The sequence below is a fragment of the Oncorhynchus mykiss genome, chromosome 9 (genome assembly GCF_057628025.1).
Source record: "Oncorhynchus mykiss isolate SJ-2025 chromosome 9, ASM5762802v1, whole genome shotgun sequence".
NCBI lineage: Eukaryota > Metazoa > Chordata > Actinopteri > Salmoniformes > Salmonidae > Oncorhynchus > Oncorhynchus mykiss.
This window is the reverse complement of record NC_143030.1, coordinates 41341261-41362669: the sequence shown is the minus strand read 5'-3', so window position 1 is coordinate 41362669 and position 21409 is coordinate 41341261. Positions and strand designations below refer to the sequence as shown.

Here is a 21409-nt window from a genome sequence, read left to right as displayed (position 1 = left end):
TGCAGAGCCTGAGGAATTCATTTGTTTTAGGGGCTGGATGTCATTTCAAGTGTATTACATTTGAATCATTATCCTTGTACTTGGAAGTCAGAATTGCTCCTACATTCTGCAGGTTATCTAAAATAATAAATGTTGTGCGACGTTGAACCAACAAGTGCATATCAAAATAGATTTGCAGTCCTATCGCCAAAACCATTCAGCCACCTTGTCCTGCGCCCAAGAGGTGATAGTCGGCATTCCGACAAGATCTGCCTGTCTGAGATTGTTCAAGGATCTGCAAAAGGGCTCATCCGGGATTTGAACCCGGGACCTCTCGCACCCTAAGCGAGAATCATACCCCTAGACCAACGAGCCTTATGCAAAAAGTTATTTTTTTGCTTTCTGCAGCAATGACAGTGAAGATATCGATTGACGTGTCCATGGTGCTTGGAACGATTGAACATCATGTGAGTGTTTTGTGCTTTACTTGTGAGCATAACAGTCTTCCAAAATCTTGACCATGCTTCAGTTCAAATCTTCTGTAGTTCATCTGCTGTGTCTTTCACATTCTGTCTTGTTCAGTCGCGACAGCAAAATGATGACGAGTTTTTACAAATTAATAAAGTGCAAAATGAGATCAATTCATTTTTTTTTTAAACAAATGAAAAAATAAGACTTCCAAAAGAATGGAACTCATTTATTTTGAGTCAAATGAGACCATGAGACAATACCTATAATCGGTCTTCTCACAAAAACATCTCTAGCTTCCGAACCGTTTGACCTACAAATTCATATGAACACTCTCTGGAATGAGGAGACCCTCACGAACATGGTGGTATTCTCAATTTTTCTCTACATCCCCCATTTTTCAACCAGGGACCTCTCGCAACCTAAGCCATAATCATACACCTAAACCGTGAAAGTGAATTATCACTTTCCACCAAAATGACGGTCAAATTATGAGTCGATGTCTCAATGTTGCTACTGAGCTGCACATAGCATTGGTGGTATAGTGGTGAGCATAGCTGCCTTCCAAACAGTTGACCAGGGTTCGATTCCCGGCCAATGCAGAGCCTGAGGAATTCATTTGTTTTAGGGGCTGGATGTCATTTCAAGTGTATTACATTTGAATCATTATCCTTGTACTTGGAAGTCAGAATTGCTCCTACATTCTGCAGGTTATCTAAAATAATAAATGTTGTGCGACGTTGAACCAACAAGTGCATATCAAAATAGATTTGCAGTCCTATCGCCAAAACCATTCAGCCACCTTGTCCTGCGCCCAAGAGGTGATAGTCGGCATTCCGACAAGATCTGCCTGTCTGAGATTGTTCAAGGATCTGCAAAAGGGCTCATCCGGGATTTGAACCCGGGACCTCTCGCACCCTAAGCGAGAATCATACCCCTAGACCAACGAGCCTTATGCAAAAAGTTATTTTTTTGCTTTCTGCAGCAATGACAGTGAAGATATCGATTGACGTGTCCATGGTGCTTGGAACGATTGAACATCATGTGAGTGTTTTGTGCTTTACTTGTGAGCATAACAGTCTTCCAAAATCTTGACCATGCTTCAGTTCAAATCTTCTGTAGTTCATCTGCTGTGTCTTTCACATTCTGTCTTGTTCAGTCGCGACAGCAAAATGATGACGAGTTTTTACAAATTAATAAAGTGCAAAATGAGATCAATTCATTTTTTTTTAAAACAAATGAAAAAATAAGACTTCCAAAAGAATGGAACTCATTTATTTTGAGTCAAATGAGACCATGAGACAATACCTATAATCGGTCTTCTCACAAAAACATCTCTAGCTTCCGAACCGTTTGACCTACAAATTCATATGACCACTCTCTGGAATGAGGAGACCCTCACGAACATGGTGGTATTCTCAATTTTTCTCTACATCCCCCACAAGTGTCAGGAGACTCGTCTGAAGTCACAACCGTCTATGTTGCCAAGTTCTGTTTGTAGAATCCAAAATCTTGGGCTACAAACTAATGTGACCCCACTTGTCGCAATGTTCTCCGTTTTGCCCTACGTTCCCAACAAGTGTCACGGGACTAATCTGAAGGTAACCTGTAGTGATTAAAATGATAGATTTTTCAACCAGGGACCTCTCGCAACCTAAGCCATAATCATACACCTAAACCGTGAAAGTGAATTATCACTTTCCACCAAAATGACGGTCAAATTATGAGTCGATGTCTCAATGTTGCTACTGAACTGCACATAGCATTGGTGGTATAGTGGTGAGCATAGCTGCCTTCCAAGCAGTTGACCCGGGTTCGATTCCCGGCCAATGCAGAGCCTGAGGAATTCATTTGTTTTAGGGGCTGGATGTCATTTCAAGTGTATTACATTTGAATCATTATCCTTGTACTTGGAAGTCAGAATTGCTCCTACATTCTGCAGGTTATCTAAAATAATAAATGTTGTGCGACGTTGAACCAACAAGTGCTTATCAAAATAGATTTGCAGTCCTATCGCCAAAACCATTCAGCCACCTTGTCCTGCGCCCAAGAGGTGATAGTCGGCGTTCCGACAAGATCTGCCTGTCTGAGATTGTTCAAGGATCTGCAAAAGGGCTCATCCGGGATTTGAACCCGGGACCTCTCGCACCCTAAGCGAGAATCATACCCCTAGACCAACGAGCCTTATGCAAAAAGTTATTTTTTTGCTTTCTGCAGCAATGACAGTGAAGATATCGATTGACGTGTCCATGGTGCTTGGAACGATTGAACATCATGTGAGTGTTTTGTGCTTTACTTGTGAGCATAACAGTCTTCCAAAATCTTGACCATGCTTCAGTTCAAATCTTCTGTAGTTCATCTGCTGTGTCTTTCACATTCTGTCTTGTTCAGTCGCGACAGCAAAATGATGACGAGTTTTTACAAATTAATAAAGTGCAAAATGAGATCAATTCATTTTTTTTTTAAACAAATGAAAAAATAAGACTTCCAAAAGAATGGAACTCATTTATTTTGAGTCAAATGAGACCATGAGACAATACCTATAATCGGTCTTCTCACAAAAACATCTCTAGCTTCCGAACCGTTTGACCTACAAATTCATATGAACACTCTCTGGAATGAGGAGACCCTCACGAACATGGTGGTATTCTCAATTTTTCTCTACATCCCCCATTTTTCAACCAGGGACCTCTCGCAACCTAAGCCATAATCATACACCTAAACCGTGAAAGTGAATTATCACTTTCCACCAAAATGACGGTCAAATTATGAGTCGATGTCTCAATGTTGCTACTGAGCTGCACATAGCATTGGTGGTATAGTGGTGAGCATAGCTGCCTTCCAAACAGTTGACCAGGGTTCGATTCCCGGCCAATGCAGAGCCTGAGGAATTCATTTGTTTTAGGGGCTGGATGTCATTTCAAGTGTATTACATTTGAATCATTATCCTTGTACTTGGAAGTCAGAATTGCTCCTACATTCTGCAGGTTATCTAAAATAATAAATGTTGTGCGACGTTGAACCAACAAGTGCATATCAAAATAGATTTGCAGTCCTATCGCCAAAACCATTCAGCCACCTTGTCCTGCGCCCAAGAGGTGATAGTCGGCATTCCGACAAGATCTGCCTGTCTGAGATTGTTCAAGGATCTGCAAAAGGGCTCATCCGGGATTTGAACCCGGGACCTCTCGCACCCTAAGCGAGAATCATACCCCTAGACCAACGAGCCTTATGCAAAAAGTTATTTTTTTGCTTTCTGCAGCAATGACAGTGAAGATATCGATTGACGTGTCCATGGTGCTTGGAACGATTGAACATCATGTGAGTGTTTTGTGCTTTACTTGTGAGCATAACAGTCTTCCAAAATCTTGACCATGCTTCAGTTCAAATCTTCTGTAGTTCATCTGCTGTGTCTTTCACATTCTGTCTTGTTCAGTCGCGACAGCAAAATGATGACGAGTTTTTACAAATTAATAAAGTGCAAAATGAGATCAATTCATTTTTTTTAAAAACAAATGAAAAAATAAGACTTCCAAAAGAATGGAACTCATTTATTTTGAGTCAAATGAGACCATGAGACAATACCTATAATCGGTCTTCTCACAAAAACATCTCTAGCTTCCGAACCGTTTGACCTACAAATTCATATGAACACTCTCTGGAATGAGGAGACCCTCACGAACATGGTGGTATTCTCAATTTTTCTCTACATCCCCCATTTTTCAACCAGGGACCTCTCGCAACCTAAGCCATAATCATACACCTAAACCGTGAAAGTGAATTATCACTTTCCACCAAAATGACGGTCAAATTATGAGTCGATGTCTCAATGTTGCTACTGAGCTGCACATAGCATTGGTGGTATAGTGGTGAGCATAGCTGCCTTCCAAACAGTTGACCAGGGTTCGATTCCCGGCCAATGCAGAGCCTGAGGAATTCATTTGTTTTAGGGGCTGGATGTCATTTCAAGTGTATTACATTTGAATCATTATCCTTGTACTTGGAAGTCAGAATTGCTCCTACATTCTGCAGGTTATCTAAAATAATAAATGTTGTGCGACGTTGAACCAACAAGTGCATATCAAAATAGATTTGCAGTCCTATCGCCAAAACCATTCAGCCACCTTGTCCTGCGCCCAAGAGGTGATAGTCGGCATTCCGACAAGATCTGCCTGTCTGAGATTGTTCAAGGATCTGCAAAAGGGCTCATCCGGGATTTGAACCCGGGACCTCTCGCACCCTAAGCGAGAATCATACCCCTAGACCAACGAGCCTTATGCAAAAAGTTATTTTTTTGCTTTCTGCAGCAATGACAGTGAAGATATCGATTGACGTGTCCATGGTGCTTGGAACGATTGAACATCATGTGAGTGTTTTGTGCTTTACTTGTGAGCATAACAGTCTTCCAAAATCTTGACCATGCTTCAGTTCAAATCTTCTGTAGTTCATCTGCTGTGTCTTTCACATTCTGTCTTGTTCAGTCGCGACAGCAAAATGATGACGAGTTTTTACAAATTAATAAAGTGCAAAATGAGATCAATTCATTTTTTTTAAAAACAAATGAAAAAATAAGACTTCCAAAAGAATGGAACTCATTTATTTTGAGTCAAATGAGACCATGAGACAATACCTATAATCGGTCTTCTCACAAAAACATCTCTAGCTTCCGAACCGTTTGACCTACAAATTCATATGAACACTCTCTGGAATGAGGAGACCCTCACGAACATGGTGGTATTCTCAATTTTTCTCTACATCCCCCACAAGTGTCAGGAGACTCGTCTGAAGTCACAACCGTCTATGTTGCCAAGTTCTGTTTGTAGAATCCAAAATCTTGGGCTACAAACTAATGTGACCCCACTTGTCGCAATGTTCTCCGTTTTGCCCTACGTTCCCAACAAGTGTCACGGGACTAATCTGAAGGTAACCTGTAGTGATTAAAATGATAGATTTTTCAACCAGGGACCTCTCGCAACCTAAGCCATAATCATACACCTAAACCGTGAAAGTGAATTATCACTTTCCACCAAAATGACGGTCAAATTATGAGTCGATGTCTCAATGTTGCTACTGAGCTGCACATAGCATTGGTGGTATAGTGGTGAGCATAGCTTCCTTCCAAGCAGTTGACCCGGGTTCGATTCCCGGCCAATGCAGAGCCTGAGGAATTAATTTGTTTTAGGGGCTGGATGTCATTTCAAGTGTATTACATTTGAATCATTATCCTTGTACTTGGAAGTCAGAATTGCTCCTACATTCTGCAGGTTATCTAAAATAATAAATGTTGTGCGACGTTGAACCAACAAGTGCTTATCAAAATAGATTTGCAGTCCTATCGCCAAAACCATTCAGCCACCTTGTCCTGCGCCCAAGAGGTGATAGTCGGCGTTCCGACAAGATCTGCCTGTCTGAGATTGTTCAAGGATCTGCAAAAGGGCTCATCCGGGATTTGAACCCGGGACCTCTCGCACCCTAAGCGAGAATCATACCCCTAGACCAACGAGCCTTATGCAAAAAGTTATTTTTTTGCTTTCTGCAGCAATGACAGTGAAGATATCGATTGACGTGTCCATGGTGCTTGGAACGATTGAACATCATGTGAGTGTTTTGTGCTTTACTTGTGAGCATAACAGTCTTCCAAAATCTTGACCATGCTTCAGTTCAAATCTTCTGTAGTTCATCTGCTGTGTCTTTCACATTCTGTCTTGTTCAGTCGCGACAGCAAAATGATGACGAGTTTTTACAAATTAATAAAGTGCAAAATGAGATCAATTAATTTTTTTTTTAAACAAATGAAAAAATAAGACTTCCAAAAGAATGGAACTCATTTATTTTGAGTCAAATGAGACCATGAGACAATACCTATAATCGGTCTTCTCACAAAAACATCTCTAGCTTCCGAACCGTTTGACCTACAAATTCATATGAACACTCTCTGGAATGAGGAGACCCTCACGAACATGGTGGTATTCTCAATTTTTCTCTACATCCCCCATTTTTCAACCAGGGACCTCTCGCAACCTAAGCCATAATCATACACCTAAACCGTGAAAGTGAATTATCACTTTCCACCAAAATGACGGTCAAATTATGAGTCGATGTCTCAATGTTGCTACTGAGCTGCACATAGCATTGGTGGTATAGTGGTGAGCATAGCTGCCTTCCAAACAGTTGACCAGGGTTCGATTCCCGGCCAATGCAGAGCCTGAGGAATTCATTTGTTTTAGGGGCTGGATGTCATTTCAAGTGTATTACATTTGAATCATTATCCTTGTACTTGGAAGTCAGAATTGCTCCTACATTCTGCAGGTTATCTAAAATAATAAATGTTGTGCGACGTTGAACCAACAAGTGCATATCAAAATAGATTTGCAGTCCTATCGCCAAAACCATTCAGCCACCTTGTCCTGCGCCCAAGAGGTGATAGTCGGCATTCCGACAAGATCTGCCTGTCTGAGATTGTTCAAGGATCTGCAAAAGGGCTCATCCGGGATTTGAACCCGGGACCTCTCGCACCCTAAGCGAGAATCATACCCCTAGACCAACGAGCCTTATGCAAAAAGTTATTTTTTTGCTTTCTGCAGCAATGACAGTGAAGATATCGATTGACGTGTCCATGGTGCTTGGAACGATTGAACATCATGTGAGTGTTTTGTGCTTTACTTGTGAGCATAACAGTCTTCCAAAATCTTGACCATGCTTCAGTTCAAATCTTCTGTAGTTCATCTGCTGTGTCTTTCACATTCTGTCTTGTTCAGTCGCGACAGCAAAATGATGACGAGTTTTTACAAATTAATAAAGTGCAAAATGAGATCAATTCATTTTTTTTAAAAACAAATGAAAAAATAAGACTTCCAAAAGAATGGAACTCATTTATTTTGAGTCAAATGAGACCATGAGACAATACCTATAATCGGTCTTCTCACAAAAACATCTCTAGCTTCCGAACCGTTTGACCTACAAATTCATATGAACACTCTCTGGAATGAGGAGACCCTCACGAACATGGTGGTATTCTCAATTTTTCTCTACATCCCCCACAAGTGTCAGGAGACTCGTCTGAAGTCACAACCGTCTATGTTGCCAAGTTCTGTTTGTAGAATCCAAAATCTTGGGCTACAAACTAATGTGACCCCACTTGTCGCAATGTTCTCCGTTTTGCCCTATGTTCCCAACAAGTGTCACGGGACTAATCTGAAGGTAACCTGTAGTGATTAAAATGATAGATTTTTCAACCAGGGACCTCTCGCAACCTAAGCCATAATCATACACCTAAACCGTGAAAGTGAATTATCACTTTCCACCAAAATGACGGTCAAATTATGAGTCGATGTCTCAATGTTGCTACTGAGCTGCACATAGCATTGGTGGTATAGTGGTGAGCATAGCTTCCTTCCAAGCAGTTGACCCGGGTTCGATTCCCGGCCAATGCAGAGCCTGAGGAATTAATTTGTTTTAGGGGCTGGATGTCATTTCAAGTGTATTACATTTGAATCATTATCCTTGTACTTGGAAGTCAGAATTGCTCCTACATTCTGCAGGTTATCTAAAATAATAAATGTTGTGCGACGTTGAACCAACAAGTGCATATCAAAATAGATTTGCAGTCCTATCGCCAAAACCATTCAGCCACCTTGTCCTGCGCCCAAGAGGTGATAGTCGGCATTCCGACAAGATCTGCCTGTCTGAGATTGTTCAAGGATCTGCAAAAGGGCTCATCCGGGATTTGAACCCGGGACCTCTCGCACCCTAAGCGAGAATCATACCCCTAGACCAATGAGCCTTATGTGTCTTTCACATTCTGTCTTGTTCAGTCGCGACAGCAAAATGATGACGAGTTTTTACAAATTAATAAAGTGCAAAATGAGATCAATTCATTTTTTTTAAAAACAAATGAAAAAATAAGACTTCCAAAAGAATGGAACTCATTTATTTTGAGTCAAATGAGACCATGAGACAATACCTATAATCGGTCTTCTCACAAAAACATCTCTAGCTTCCGAACCGTTTGACCTACAAATTCATATGACCACTCTCTGGAATGAGGAGACCCTCACGAACATGGTGGTATTCTCAATTTTTCTCTACATCCCCCACAAGTGTCAGGAGACTCGTCTGAAGTCACAACCGTCTATGTTGCCAAGTTCTGTTTGTAGAATCCAAAATCTTGGGCTACAAACTAATGTGACCCCACTTGTCGCAATGTTCTCCGTTTTGCCCTACGTTCCCAACAAGTGTCACGGGACTAATCTGAAGGTAACCTGTAGTGATTAAAATGATAGATTTTTCAACCAGGGACCTCTCGCAACCTAAGCCATAATCATACACCTAAACCGTGAAAGTGAATTATCACTTTCCACCAAAATGACGGTCAAATTATGAGTCGATGTCTCAATGTTGCTACTGAGCTGCACATAGCATTGGTGGTATAGTGGTGAGCATAGCTGCCTTCCAAGCAGTTGACCCGGGCTCGATTCCCGGCCAATGCAGAGCCTGAGGAATTCATTTGTTTTAGGGGCTGGATGTCATTTCAAGTGTATTACATTTGAATCATTATCCTTGTACTTGGAAGTCAGAATTGCTCCTACATTCTGCAGGTTATCTAAAATAATAAATGTTGTGCGACGTTGAACCAACAAGTGCATATCAAAATAGATTTGCAGTCCTATCGCCAAAACCATTCAGCCACCTTGTCCTGCGCCCAAGAGGTGATAGTCGGCATTCCGACAAGATCTGCCTGTCTGAGATTGTTCAAGGATCTGCAAAAGGGCTCATCCGGGATTTGAACCCGGGACCTCTCGCACCCTAAGCGAGAATCATACCCCTAGACCAACGAGCCTTATGCAAAAAGTTATTTTTTTGCTTTCTGCAGCAATGACAGTGAAGATATCGATTGACGTGTCCATGGTGCTTGGAACGATTGAACATCATGTGAGTGTTTTGTGCTTTACTTGTGAGCATAACAGTCTTCCAAAATCTTGACCATGCTTCAGTTCAAATCTTCTGTAGTTCATCTGCTGTGTCTTTCACATTCTGTCTTGTTCAGTCGCGACAGCAAAATGATGACGAGTTTTTACAAATTAATAAAGTGCAAAATGAGATCAATTCATTTTTTTTAAAAACAAATGAAAAAATAAGACTTCCAAAAGAATGGAACTCATTTATTTTGAGTCAAATGAGACCATGAGACAATACCTATAATCGGTCTTCTCACAAAAACATCTCTAGCTTCCGAACCGTTTGACCTACAAATTCATATGAACACTCTCTGGAATGAGGAGACCCTCACGAACATGGTGGTATTCTCAATTTTTCTCTACATCCCCCACAAGTGTCAGGAGACTCGTCTGAAGTCACAACCGTCTATGTTGCCAAGTTCTGTTTGTAGAATCCAAAATCTTGGGCTACAAACTAATGTGACCCCACTTGTCGCAATGTTCTCCGTTTTGCCCTACGTTCCCAACAAGTGTCACGGGACTAATCTGAAGGTAACCTGTAGTGATTAAAATGATAGATTTTTCAACCAGGGACCTCTCGCAACCTAAGCCATAATCATACACCTAAACCGTGAAAGTGAATTATCACTTTCCACCAAAATGACGGTCAAATTATGAGTCGATGTCTCAATGTTGCTACTGAGCTGCACATAGCATTGGTGGTATAGTGGTGAGCATAGCTGCCTTCCAAGCAGTTGACCCGGGCTCGATTCCCGGCCAATGCAGAGCCTGAGGAATTCATTTGTTTTAGGGGCTGGATGTCATTTCAAGTGTATTACATTTGAATCATTATCCTTGTACTTGGAAGTCAGAATTGCTCCTACATTCTGCAGGTTATCTAAAATAATAAATGTTGTGCGACGTTGAACCAACAAGTGCTTATCAAAATAGATTTGCAGTCCTATCGCCAAAACCATTCAGCCACCTTGTCCTGCGCCCAAGAGGTGATAGTCGGCGTTCCGACAAGATCTGCCTGTCTGAGATTGTTCAAGGATCTGCAAAAGGGCTCATCCGGGATTTGAACCCGGAACCTCTCGCACCCTAAGCGAGAATCATACCCTAGACCAACGAGCCTTATGCAAAAAGTTATTTTTTTGCTTTCTGCAGCAATGACAGTGAAGATATCGATTGACGTGTCCATGGTGCTTGGAACGATTGAACATCATGTGAGTGTTTTGTGCTTTACTTGTGAGCATAACAGTCTTCCAAAATCTTGACCATGCTTCAGTTCAAATCTTCTGTAGTTCATCTGCTGTGTCTTTCACATTCTGTCTTGTTCAGTCGCGACAGCAAAATGATGACGAGTTTTTACAAATTAATAAAGTGCAAAATGAGATCAATTCATTTTTTTAAAAACAAATGAAAAAATAAGACTTCCAAAAGAATGGAACTCATTTATTTTGAGTCAAATGAGACCATGAGACAATACCTATAATCGGTCTTCTCACAAAAACATCTCTAGCTTCCGAACCGTTTGACCTACAAATTCATATGACCACTCTCTGGAATGAGGAGACCCTCACGAACATGGTGGTATTCTCAATTTTTCTCTACATCCCCCACAAGTGTCAGGAGACTCGTCTGAAGTCACAACCGTCTATGTTGCCAAGTTCTGTTTGTAGAATCCAAAATCTTGGGCTACAAACTAATGTGACCCCACTTGTCGCAATGTTCTCCGTTTTGCCCTACGTTCCCAACAAGTGTCACGGGACTAATCTGAAGGTAACCTGTAGTGATTAAAATGATAGATTTTTCAACCAGGGACCTCTCGCAACCTAAGCCATAATCATACACCTAAACCGTGAAAGTGAATTATCACTTTCCACCAAAATGACGGTCAAATTATGAGTCGATGTCTCAATGTTGCTACTGAGCTGCACATAGCATTGGTGGTATAGTGGTGAGCATAGCTGCCTTCCAAGCAGTTGACCCGGGCTCGATTCCCGGCCAATGCAGAGCCTGAGGAATTCATTTGTTTTAGGGGCTGGATGTCATTTCAAGTGTATTACATTTGAATCATTATCCTTGTACTTGGAAGTCAGAATTGCTCCTACATTCTGCAGGTTATCTAAAATAATAAATGTTGTGCGACGTTGAACCAACAAGTGCTTATCAAAATAGATTTGCAGTCCTATCGCCAAAACCATTCAGCCACCTTGTCCTGCGCCCAAGAGGTGATAGTCGGCGTTCCGACAAGATCTGCCTGTCTGAGATTGTTCAAGGATCTGCAAAAGGGCTCATCCGGGATTTGAACCCGGAACCTCTCGCACCCTAAGCGAGAATCATACCCTAGACCAACGAGCCTTATGCAAAAAGTTATTTTTTTGCTTTCTGCAGCAATGACAGTGAAGATATCGATTGACGTGTCCATGGTGCTTGGAACGATTGAACATCATGTGAGTGTTTTGTGCTTTACTTGTGAGCATAACAGTCTTCCAAAATCTTGACCATGCTTCAGTTCAAATCTTCTGTAGTTCATCTGCTGTGTCTTTCACATTCTGTCTTGTTCAGTCGCGACAGCAAAATGATGACGAGTTTTTACAAATTAATAAAGTGCAAAATGAGATCAATTCATTTTTTTAAAAACAAATGAAAAAATAAGACTTCCAAAAGAATGGAACTCATTTATTTTGAGTCAAATGAGACCATGAGACAATACCTATAATCGGTCTTCTCACAAAAACATCTCTAGCTTCCGAACCGTTTGACCTACAAATTCATATGACCACTCTCTGGAATGAGGAGACCCTCACGAACATGGTGGTATTCTCAATTTTTCTCTACATCCCCCACAAGTGTCAGGAGACTCGTCTGAAGTCACAACCGTCTATGTTGCCAAGTTCTGTTTGTAGAATCCAAAATCTTGGGCTACAAACTAATGTGACCCCACTTGTCGCAATGTTCTCCGTTTTGCCCTACGTTCCCAACAAGTGTCACGGGACTAATCTGAAGGTAACCTGTAGTGATTAAAATGATAGATTTTTCAACCAGGGACCTCTCGCAACCTAAGCCATAATCATACACCTAAACCGTGAAAGTGAATTATCACTTTCCACCAAAATGACGGTCAAATTATGAGTCGATGTCTCAATGTTGCTACTGAGCTGCACATAGCATTGGTGGTATAGTGGTGAGCATAGCTGCCTTCCAAGCAGTTGACCCGGGTTCGATTCCCGGCCAATGCAGAGCCTGAGGAATTCATTTGTTTTAGGGGCTGGATGTCATTTCAAGTGTATTACATTTGAATCATTATCCTTGTACTTGGAAGTCAGAATTGCTCCTACATTCTGCAGGTTATCTAAAATAATAAATGTTGTGCGACGTTGAACCAACAAGTGCTTATCAAAATAGATTTGCAGTCCTATCGCCAAAACCATTCAGCCACCTTGTCCTGCGCCCAAGAGGTGATAGTCGGCATTCCGACAAGATCTGCCTGTCTGAGATTGTTCAAGGATCTGCAAAAGGGCTCATCCGGGATTTGAACCCGGGACCTCTCGCACCCTAAGCGAGAATCATACCCCTAGACCAACGAGCCTTATGCAAAAAGTTATTTTTTTGCTTTCTGCAGCAATGACAGTGAAGATATCGATTGACGTGTCCATGGTGCTTGGAACGATTGAACATCATGTGAGTGTTTTGTGCTTTACTTGTGAGCATAACAGTCTTCCAAAATCTTGACCATGCTTCAGTTCAAATTTTCTGTAGTTCATCTGCTGTGTCTTTCACATTCTGTCTTGTTCAGTCGCGACAGCAAAATGATGACGAGTTTTTACAAATTAATAAAGTGCAAAATGAGATCAATTCATTTTTTTAAAAACAAATGAAAAAATAAGACTTCCAAAAGAATGGAACTCATTTATTTTGAGTCAAATGAGACCATGAGACAATACCTATAATCGGTCTTCTCACAAAAACATCTCTAGCTTCCGAACCGTTTGACCTACAAATTCATATGACCACTCTCTGGAATGAGGAGACCCTCACGAACATGGTGGTATTCTCAATTTTTCTCTACATCCCCCACAAGTGTCAGGAGACTCGTCTGAAGTCACAACCGTCTATGTTGCCAAGTTCTGTTTGTAGAATCCAAAATCTTGGGCTACAAACTAATGTGACCCCACTTGTCGCAATGTTCTCCGTTTTGCCCTACGTTCCCAACAAGTGTCACGGGACTAATCTGAAGGTAACCTGTAGTGATTAAAATGATAGATTTTTCAACCAGGGACCTCTCGCAACCTAAGCCATAATCATACACCTAAACCGTGAAAGTGAATTATCACTTTCCACCAAAATGACGGTCAAATTATGAGTCGATGTCTCAATGTTGCTACTGAGCTGCACATAGCATTGGTGGTATAGTGGTGAGCATAGCTGCCTTCCAAGCAGTTGACCCGGGTTCGATTCCCGGCCAATGCAGAGCCTGAGGAATTCATTTGTTTTAGGGGCTGGATGTCATTTCAAGTGTATTACATTTGAATCATTATCCTTGTACTTGGAAGTCAGAATTGCTCCTACATTCTGCAGGTTATCTAAAATAATAAATGTTGTGCGACGTTGAACCAACAAGTGCTTATCAAAATAGATTTGCAGTCCTATCGCCAAAACCATTCAGCCACCTTGTCCTGCGCCCAAGAGGTGATAGTCGGCATTCCGACAAGATCTGCCTGTCTGAGATTGTTCAAGGATCTGCAAAAGGGCTCATCCGGGATTTGAACCCGGGACCTCTCGCACCCTAAGCGAGAATCATACCCCTAGACCAACGAGCCTTATGCAAAAAGTTATTTTTTTGCTTTCTGCAGCAATGACAGTGAAGATATCGATTGACGTGTCCATGGTGCTTGGAACGATTGAACATCATGTGAGTGTTTTGTGCTTTACTTGTGAGCATAACAGTCTTCCAAAATCTTGACCATGCTTCAGTTCAAATTTTCTGTAGTTCATCTGCTGTGTCTTTCACATTCTGTCTTGTTCAGTCGCGACAGCAAAATGATGACGAGTTTTTACAAATTAATAAAGTGCAAAATGAGATCAATTCATTTTTTTAAAAACAAATGAAAAAATAAGACTTCCAAAAGAATGGAACTCATTTATTTTGAGTCAAATGACGCAAAGGTACGTGAATCAAAGTCAATTAATTTTGAAAATACCCATTCAAATAGATCCGTTTTCAACTAGAGAGATTAAGACTCGGCGTATCCGTCTCAATCCTCCACAACTGCTTATGTTACCCCTCCATATCTGCAGTGAAAGATGGTGGACCTAGATCGTTTTTTGTCAAACCATGAGACAATACCTATAATCGGTCTTCTCACAAAAACATCTCTAGCTTCCGAACCGTTTGACCTACAAATTCATATGACCACTCTCTGGAATGAGGAGACCCTCACGAACATGGTGGTATTCTCAATTTTTCTCTACATCCCCCACAAGTGTCAGGAGACTCGTCTGAAGTCACAACCGTCTATGTTGCCAAGTTCTGTTTGTAGAATCCAAAATCTTGGGCTACAAACTAATGTGACCCCACTTGTAGCAATGTTCTCCGTTTTGCCCTACGTTCCCAACAAGTGTCACGGGACTAATCTGAAGGTAACCTGTAGTGATTAAAATGATAGATTTTTCAACCAGGGACCTCTCGCAACCTAAGCCATAATCATACACCTAAACCGTGAAAGTGAATTATCACTTTCCACCAAAATGACGGTCAAATTATGAGTCGATGTCTCAATGTTGCTACTGAGCTGCACATAGCATTGGTGGTATAGTGGTGAGCATAGCTGCCTTCCAAGCAGTTGACCCGGGTTCGATTCCCGGCCAATGCAGAGCCTGAGGAACTCATTTGTTTTAGGGGCTGGATGTCATTTCAAGTGTATTACATTTGAATCATTATCCTTGTACTTGGAAGTCAGAATTGCTCCTACATTCTGCAGGTTATCTAAAATAATAAATGTTGTGCGACGTTGAACCAACAAGTGCATATCAAAATATATTTGCAGTCCTATCGCCAAAACCATTCAGCCACCTTGTCCTGCGCCCAAGAGGTGATAGTCGGCATTCCGACAAGATCTGCCTGTCTGAGATCTGTCAGGATCTGCAAAAGGGCTCATCCGGGATTTGAACCCGGGACCTCTCGCACCCTAAGCGAGAATCATACCCCTAGACCAACGAGCCTTATACAAAAAGTTATTTTTTTGCTTTCTGCAGCAATGACAGTGAAGATATCGATTGACGTGTCCATGGTGCTTGGAACGATTGAACATCATGTGAGTGTTTTGTGCTTTACTTGTGAGCATAACAGTCTTCCAAAATCTTGACCATGCTTCAGTTCAAATCTTCTGTAGTTCATCTGCTGTGTCTTTCACATTCTGTCTTGTTCAGTCGCGACAGCAAAATGATGACGAGTTTTTACAAATTAATAAAGTGCAAAATGAGATCAATTCATTTTTTTAAAAACAAATGAAAAAATAAGACTTCCAAAAGAATGGAACTCATTTATTTTGAGTCAAATGACGCAAAGGTACGTGAATCAAAGTCAATTAATTTTGAAAATACCCATTCAAATAGATCCGTTTTCAACTAGAGAGATTAAGACTCGGCGTATCCGTCTCAATCCTCCACAACTGCTTATGTTACCCCTCCATATCTGCAGTGAAAGATGGTGGACCTAGATCGGTTTTTGTCAAACCATGAGACAATACCTATAATCGGTCTTCTCACAAAAACATCTCTAGCTTCCGAACCGTTTGACCTACAAATTCATATGACCACTCTCTGGAATGAGGAGACCCTCACGAACATGGTGGTATTCTCAATTTTTCTCTACATCCCCCAAAAGTGTCAGGAGACTCGTCTGAAGTCACAACCGTCTATGTTGCCAAGTTCTGTTTGTAGAATCCAAAATCTTGGGCTACAAACTAATGTGACCCCACTTGTCGCAATGTTCTCCGTTTTGCCCTACGTTCCCAACAAGTGTCACGGGACTAATCTGAAGGTAACCTGTAGTGATTAAAATGATAGATTTTTCAACCAAGTTATTTTTTTGCTTTCTGCAGCAATGACAGTGAAGATATCGATTGACGTGTCCATGGTGCTTGGAACGATTGAACATCATGTGAGTGTTTTGTGCTTTACTTGTGAGCATAACAGTCTTCCAAAATCTTGACCATGCTTCAGTTCAAATCTTCTGTAGTTCATCTGCTGTGTCTTTCACATTCTGTCTTGTTCAGTCGCGACAGCAAAATGATGACGAGTTTTTACAAATTAATAAAGTGCAAAATGAGATCAATTCATTTTTTAAAAAACAAATGAAAAAATAAGACTTCCAAAAGAATGGAACTCATTTATTTTGAGTCAAATGACGCAAAGGTACGTGAATCAAAGTCAATTAATTTTGAAAATACCCATTCAAATAGATCCGTTTTCAACTAGAGAGATTAAGACTCGGCGTATCCGTCTCAATCCTCCACAACTGCTTATGTTACCCCTCCATATCTGCAGTGAAAGATGGTGGACCTAGATCGGTTTTTGTCAAACCATGAGACAATACCTATAATCGGTCTTCTCACAAAAACATCTCTAGCTTCCGAACCGTTTGACCTACAAATTCATATGACCACTCTCTGGAATGAGGAGACCCTCACGAACATGGTGGTATTCTCAATTTTTCTCTACATCCCCCACAAGTGTCAGGAGACTCGTCTGAAGTCACAACCGTCTATGTTGCCAAGTTCTGTTTGTAGAATCCAAAATCTTGGGCTACAAACTAATGTGACCCCACTTGTCGCAATGTTCTCCGTTTTGCCCTACGTTCCCAACAAGTGTCACGGGACTAATCTGAAGGTAACCTGTAGTGATTAAAATGATAGATTTTTCAACCAAGTTATTTTTTTGCTTTCTGCAGCAATGACAGTGAAGATATCGATTGACGTGTCCATGGTGCTTGGAACGATTGAACATCATGTGAGTGTTTTGTGCTTTACTTGTGAGCATAACAGTCTTCCAAAATCTTGACCATGCTTCAGTTCAAATCTTCTGTAGTTCATCTGCTGTGTCTTTCACATTCTGTCTTGTTCAGTCGCGACAGCAAAATGATGACGAGTTTTTACAAATTAATAAAGTGCAAAATGAGATCAATTCATTTTTTTAAAAACAAATGAAAAAATAAGACTTCCAAAAGAATGGAACTCATTTATTTTGAGTCAAATGAGACCATGAGACAATACCTATAATCGGTCTTCTCACAAAAACATCTCTAGCTTCCGAACCGTTTGACCTACAAATTCATATGACCACTCTCTGGAATGAGGAGACCCTCACGAACATGGTGGTATTCTCAATTTTTCTCTACATCCCCCACAAGTGTCAGGAGACTCGTCTGAAGTCACAACCGTCTATGTTGCCAAGTTCTGTTTGTAGAATCCAAAATCTTGGGCTACAAACTAATGTGACCCCACTTGTCGCAATGTTCTCCGTTTTGCCCTACGTTCCCAACAAGTGTCACGGGACTAATCTGAAGGTAACCTGTAGTGATTAAAATGATAGATTTTTCAACCAAGTTATTTTTTTGCTTTCTGCAGCAATGACAGTGAAGATATCGATTGACGTGTCCATGGTGCTTGGAACGATTGAACATCATGTGAGTGTTTTGTGCTTTACTTGTGAGCATAACAGTCTTCCAAAATCTTGACCATGCTTCAGTTCAAATCTTCTGTAGTTCATCTGCTGTGTCTTTCACATTCTGTCTTGTTCAGTCGCGACAGCAAAATGATGACGAGTTTTTACAAATTAATAAAGTGCAAAATGAGATCAATTCATTTTTTAAAAAACAAATGAAAAAATAAGACTTCCAAAAGAATGGAACTCATTTATTTTGAGTCAAATGAGACCATGAGACAATACCTATAATCGGTCTTCTCACAAAAACATCTCTAGCTTCCGAACCGTTTGACCTACAAATTCATATGACCACTCTCTGGAATGAGGAGACCCTCACGAACATGGTGGTATTCTCAATTTTTCTCTACATCCCCCACAAGTGTCAGGAGACTCGTCTGAAGTCACAACCGTCTATGTTGCCAAGTTCTGTTTGTAGAATCCAAAATCTTGGGCTACAAACTAATGTGACCCCACTTGTCGCAATGTTCTCCGTTTTGCCCTACGTTCCCAACAAGTGTCACGGGACTAATCTGAAGGTAACCTGTAGTGATTAAAATGATAGATTTTTCAACCAAGTTATTTTTTTGCTTTCTGCAGCAATGACAGTGAAGATATCGATTGACGTGTCCATGGTGCTTGGAACGATTGAACATCATGTGAGTGTTTTGTGCTTTACTTGTGAGCATAACAGTCTTCCAAAATCTTGACCATGCTTCAGTTCAAATCTTCTGTAGTTCATCTGCTGTGTCTTTCACATTCTGTCTTGTTCAGTCGCGACAGCAAAATGATGACGAGTTTTTACAAATTAATAAAGTGCAAAATGAGATCAATTCATTTTTTAAAAAACAAATGAAAAAATAAGACTTCCAAAAGAATGGAACTCATTTATTTTGAGTCAAATGACGCAAAGGTACGTGAATCAAAGTCAATTAATTTTGAAAATACCCATTCAAATAGATCCGTTTTCAACTAGAGAGATTAAGACTCGGCGTATCCGTCTCAATCCTCCACAACTGCTTATGTTACCCCTCCATATCTGCAGTGAAAGATGGTGGACCTAGATCGGTTTTTGTCAAACCATGAGACAATACCTATAATCGGTCTTCTCACAAAAACATCTCTAGCTTCCGAACCGTTTGACCTACAAATTCATATGACCACTCTCTGGAATGAGGAGACCCTCACGAACATGGTGGTATTCTCAATTTTTCTCTACATCCCCCACAAGTGTCAGGAGACTCGTCTGAAGTCACAACCGTCTATGTTGCCAAGTTCTGTTTGTAGAATCCAAAATCTTGGGCTACAAACTAATGTGACCCCACTTGTCGCAATGTTCTCCGTTTTGCCCTACGTTCCCAACAAGTGTCACGGGACTAATCTGAAGGTAACCTGTAGTGATTAAAATGATAGATTTTTCAACCAAGTTATTTTTTTGCTTTCTGCAGCAATGACAGTGAAGATATCGATTGACGTGTCCATGGTGCTTGGAACGATTGAACATCATGTGAGTGTTTTGTGCTTTACTTGTGAGCATAACAGTCTTCCAAAATCTTGACCATGCTTCAGTTCAAATCTTCTGTAGTTCATCTGCTGTGTCTTTCACATTCTGTCTTGTTCAGTCGCGACAGCAAAATGATGACGAGTTTTTACAAATTAATAAAGTGCAAAATGAGATCAATTCATTTTTTTAAAAACAAATGAAAAAATAAGACTTCCAAAAGAATGGAACTCATTTATTTTGAGTCAAATGAGACCATGAGACAATACCTATAATCGGTCTTCTCACAAAAACATCTCTAGCTTCCGAACCGTTTGACCTACAAATTCATATGACCACTCTCTGGAATGAGGAGACCCTCACGAACATGGTGGTATTCTCAATTTTTCTCTACATCCCCCACAAGTGTCAGGAGACTCGTCTGAAGTCACAACCGTCTATGTTGCCAAGTTCTGTTTGTAGAATCCAAAATCTTGGGCTACAAACTAATGTGACCCCACTTGTCGCAATGTTCTCCGTTTTGCCCTACGTTCCCAACAAGTGTCACGGGACTAATCTGAAGGTAACCTGTAGTGATTAAAATGATAGATTTTTCAACCAGGGACCTCTCGCAACCTAAGCCGTAATCATACACCTAAACCGTGAAAGTGAATTATCACTTTCCACCAAAATGACGGTCAAATTATGAGTCGATGTCTCAATGTTGCTACTGAGCTGCACATAGCATTGGTGGTATAGTGGTGAGCATAGCTGCCTTCCAAGCAGTTGACCCGGGTTCGATTCCCGGCCAATGCAGAGCCTGAGGAATTCATTTGTTTTAGGGGCTGGATGTCATTTCAAGTGTATTACATTTGAATCATTATCCTTGTACTTGGAAGTCAGAATTGCTCCTACATTCTGCAGGTTATCTAAAATAATAAATGTTGTGCGACGTTGAACCAACAAGTGCTTATCAAAATAGATTTGCAGTCCTATCGCCAAAACCATTCAGCCACCTTGTCCTGCGCCCAAGAGGTGATAGTCGGCATTCCGACAAGATCTGCCTGTCTGAGATTGTTCAAGGATCTGCAAAAGGGCTCATCCGGGATTTGAACCCGGGACCTCTCGCACCCTAAGCGAGAATCATACCCCTAGACCAACGAGCCTTATGCAAAAAGTTATTTTTTTGCTTTCTGCAGCAATGACAGTGAAGATATCGATTGACGTGTCCATGGTGCTTGGAACGATTGAACATCATGTGAGTGTTTTGTGCTTTACTTGTGAGCATAACAGTCTTCCAAAATCTTGACCATGCTTCAGTTCAAATCTTCTGTAGTTCATCTGCTGTGTCTTTCACATTCTGTCTTGTTCAGTCGCGACAGCAAAATGATGACGAGTTTTTACAAATTAATAAAGTGCAAAATGAGATCAATTCATTTTTTAAAAAACAAATGAAAAAATAAGACTTCCAAAAGAATGGAACTCATTTATTTTGAGTCAAATGAGACCATGAGACAATACCTATAATCGGTCTTCTCACAAAAACATCTCTAGCTTCCGAACCGTTTGACCTACAAATTCATATGACCACTCTCTGGAATGAGGAGACCCTCACGAACATGGTGGTATTCTCAATTGTTCTCTACATCCCCCACAAGTGTCAGGAGACTCGTCTGAAGTCACAACCGTCTATGTTGCCAAGTTCTGTTTGTAGAATCCAAAATCTTGGGCTACAAACTAATGTGACCCCACTTGTCGCAATGTTCTCCGTTTTGCCCTACGTTCCCAACAAGTGTCACGGGACTAATCTGAAGGTAACCTGTAGTGATTAAAATGA

At 40.9% G+C, this 21409-nt stretch overlaps 17 non-coding genes across 17 annotated transcripts; 5 read left to right on the top strand and 12 right to left on the bottom strand.

Moving 5' to 3' along the window:
- Nucleotides 1–282: 282 nt before the first annotated feature.
- Nucleotides 283–354, bottom strand: trnap-agg (transfer RNA proline (anticodon AGG)). The gene has a single exon. It is a non-coding gene; the product is annotated as a tRNA-Pro (tRNA).
- A 973-nt stretch (nt 355–1327) lies between these two features.
- On the bottom strand, nt 1328–1399 carry trnap-agg (transfer RNA proline (anticodon AGG)). Its single transcript has one exon. It is a non-coding gene; the product is annotated as a tRNA-Pro (tRNA).
- An 810-nt stretch (nt 1400–2209) lies between these two features.
- On the top strand, nt 2210–2281 carry trnag-ucc (transfer RNA glycine (anticodon UCC)). Its single transcript has one exon. It is a non-coding gene; the product is annotated as a tRNA-Gly (tRNA).
- A 278-nt stretch (nt 2282–2559) lies between these two features.
- On the bottom strand, nt 2560–2631 carry trnap-agg (transfer RNA proline (anticodon AGG)). Its single transcript has one exon. It is a non-coding gene; the product is annotated as a tRNA-Pro (tRNA).
- Nucleotides 2632–3604: 973 nt separating this feature from the next.
- Nucleotides 3605–3676, bottom strand: trnap-agg (transfer RNA proline (anticodon AGG)). The gene has a single exon. It is a non-coding gene; the product is annotated as a tRNA-Pro (tRNA).
- Nucleotides 3677–4649: 973 nt separating this feature from the next.
- Nucleotides 4650–4721, bottom strand: trnap-agg (transfer RNA proline (anticodon AGG)). Its single transcript has one exon. It is a non-coding gene; the product is annotated as a tRNA-Pro (tRNA).
- A 1160-nt stretch (nt 4722–5881) lies between these two features.
- trnap-agg (transfer RNA proline (anticodon AGG)) lies at nt 5882–5953 on the bottom strand. The gene has a single exon. It is a non-coding gene; the product is annotated as a tRNA-Pro (tRNA).
- A 973-nt stretch (nt 5954–6926) lies between these two features.
- trnap-agg (transfer RNA proline (anticodon AGG)) lies at nt 6927–6998 on the bottom strand. Its single transcript has one exon. It is a non-coding gene; the product is annotated as a tRNA-Pro (tRNA).
- Nucleotides 6999–9214: 2216 nt separating this feature from the next.
- On the bottom strand, nt 9215–9286 carry trnap-agg (transfer RNA proline (anticodon AGG)). The gene has a single exon. It is a non-coding gene; the product is annotated as a tRNA-Pro (tRNA).
- A 3270-nt stretch (nt 9287–12556) lies between these two features.
- On the top strand, nt 12557–12628 carry trnag-ucc (transfer RNA glycine (anticodon UCC)). The gene has a single exon. It is a non-coding gene; the product is annotated as a tRNA-Gly (tRNA).
- A 278-nt stretch (nt 12629–12906) lies between these two features.
- trnap-agg (transfer RNA proline (anticodon AGG)) lies at nt 12907–12978 on the bottom strand. The gene has a single exon. It is a non-coding gene; the product is annotated as a tRNA-Pro (tRNA).
- Nucleotides 12979–13787: 809 nt separating this feature from the next.
- On the top strand, nt 13788–13859 carry trnag-ucc (transfer RNA glycine (anticodon UCC)). The gene has a single exon. It is a non-coding gene; the product is annotated as a tRNA-Gly (tRNA).
- Nucleotides 13860–14137: 278 nt separating this feature from the next.
- Nucleotides 14138–14209, bottom strand: trnap-agg (transfer RNA proline (anticodon AGG)). Its single transcript has one exon. It is a non-coding gene; the product is annotated as a tRNA-Pro (tRNA).
- Nucleotides 14210–15190: 981 nt separating this feature from the next.
- trnag-ucc (transfer RNA glycine (anticodon UCC)) lies at nt 15191–15262 on the top strand. The gene has a single exon. It is a non-coding gene; the product is annotated as a tRNA-Gly (tRNA).
- Nucleotides 15263–15539: 277 nt separating this feature from the next.
- On the bottom strand, nt 15540–15611 carry trnap-agg (transfer RNA proline (anticodon AGG)). The gene has a single exon. It is a non-coding gene; the product is annotated as a tRNA-Pro (tRNA).
- A 4705-nt stretch (nt 15612–20316) lies between these two features.
- Nucleotides 20317–20388, top strand: trnag-ucc (transfer RNA glycine (anticodon UCC)). Its single transcript has one exon. It is a non-coding gene; the product is annotated as a tRNA-Gly (tRNA).
- Nucleotides 20389–20666: 278 nt separating this feature from the next.
- trnap-agg (transfer RNA proline (anticodon AGG)) lies at nt 20667–20738 on the bottom strand. The gene has a single exon. It is a non-coding gene; the product is annotated as a tRNA-Pro (tRNA).
- Between the last annotated feature and the right edge of the window lie 671 nt (nt 20739–21409).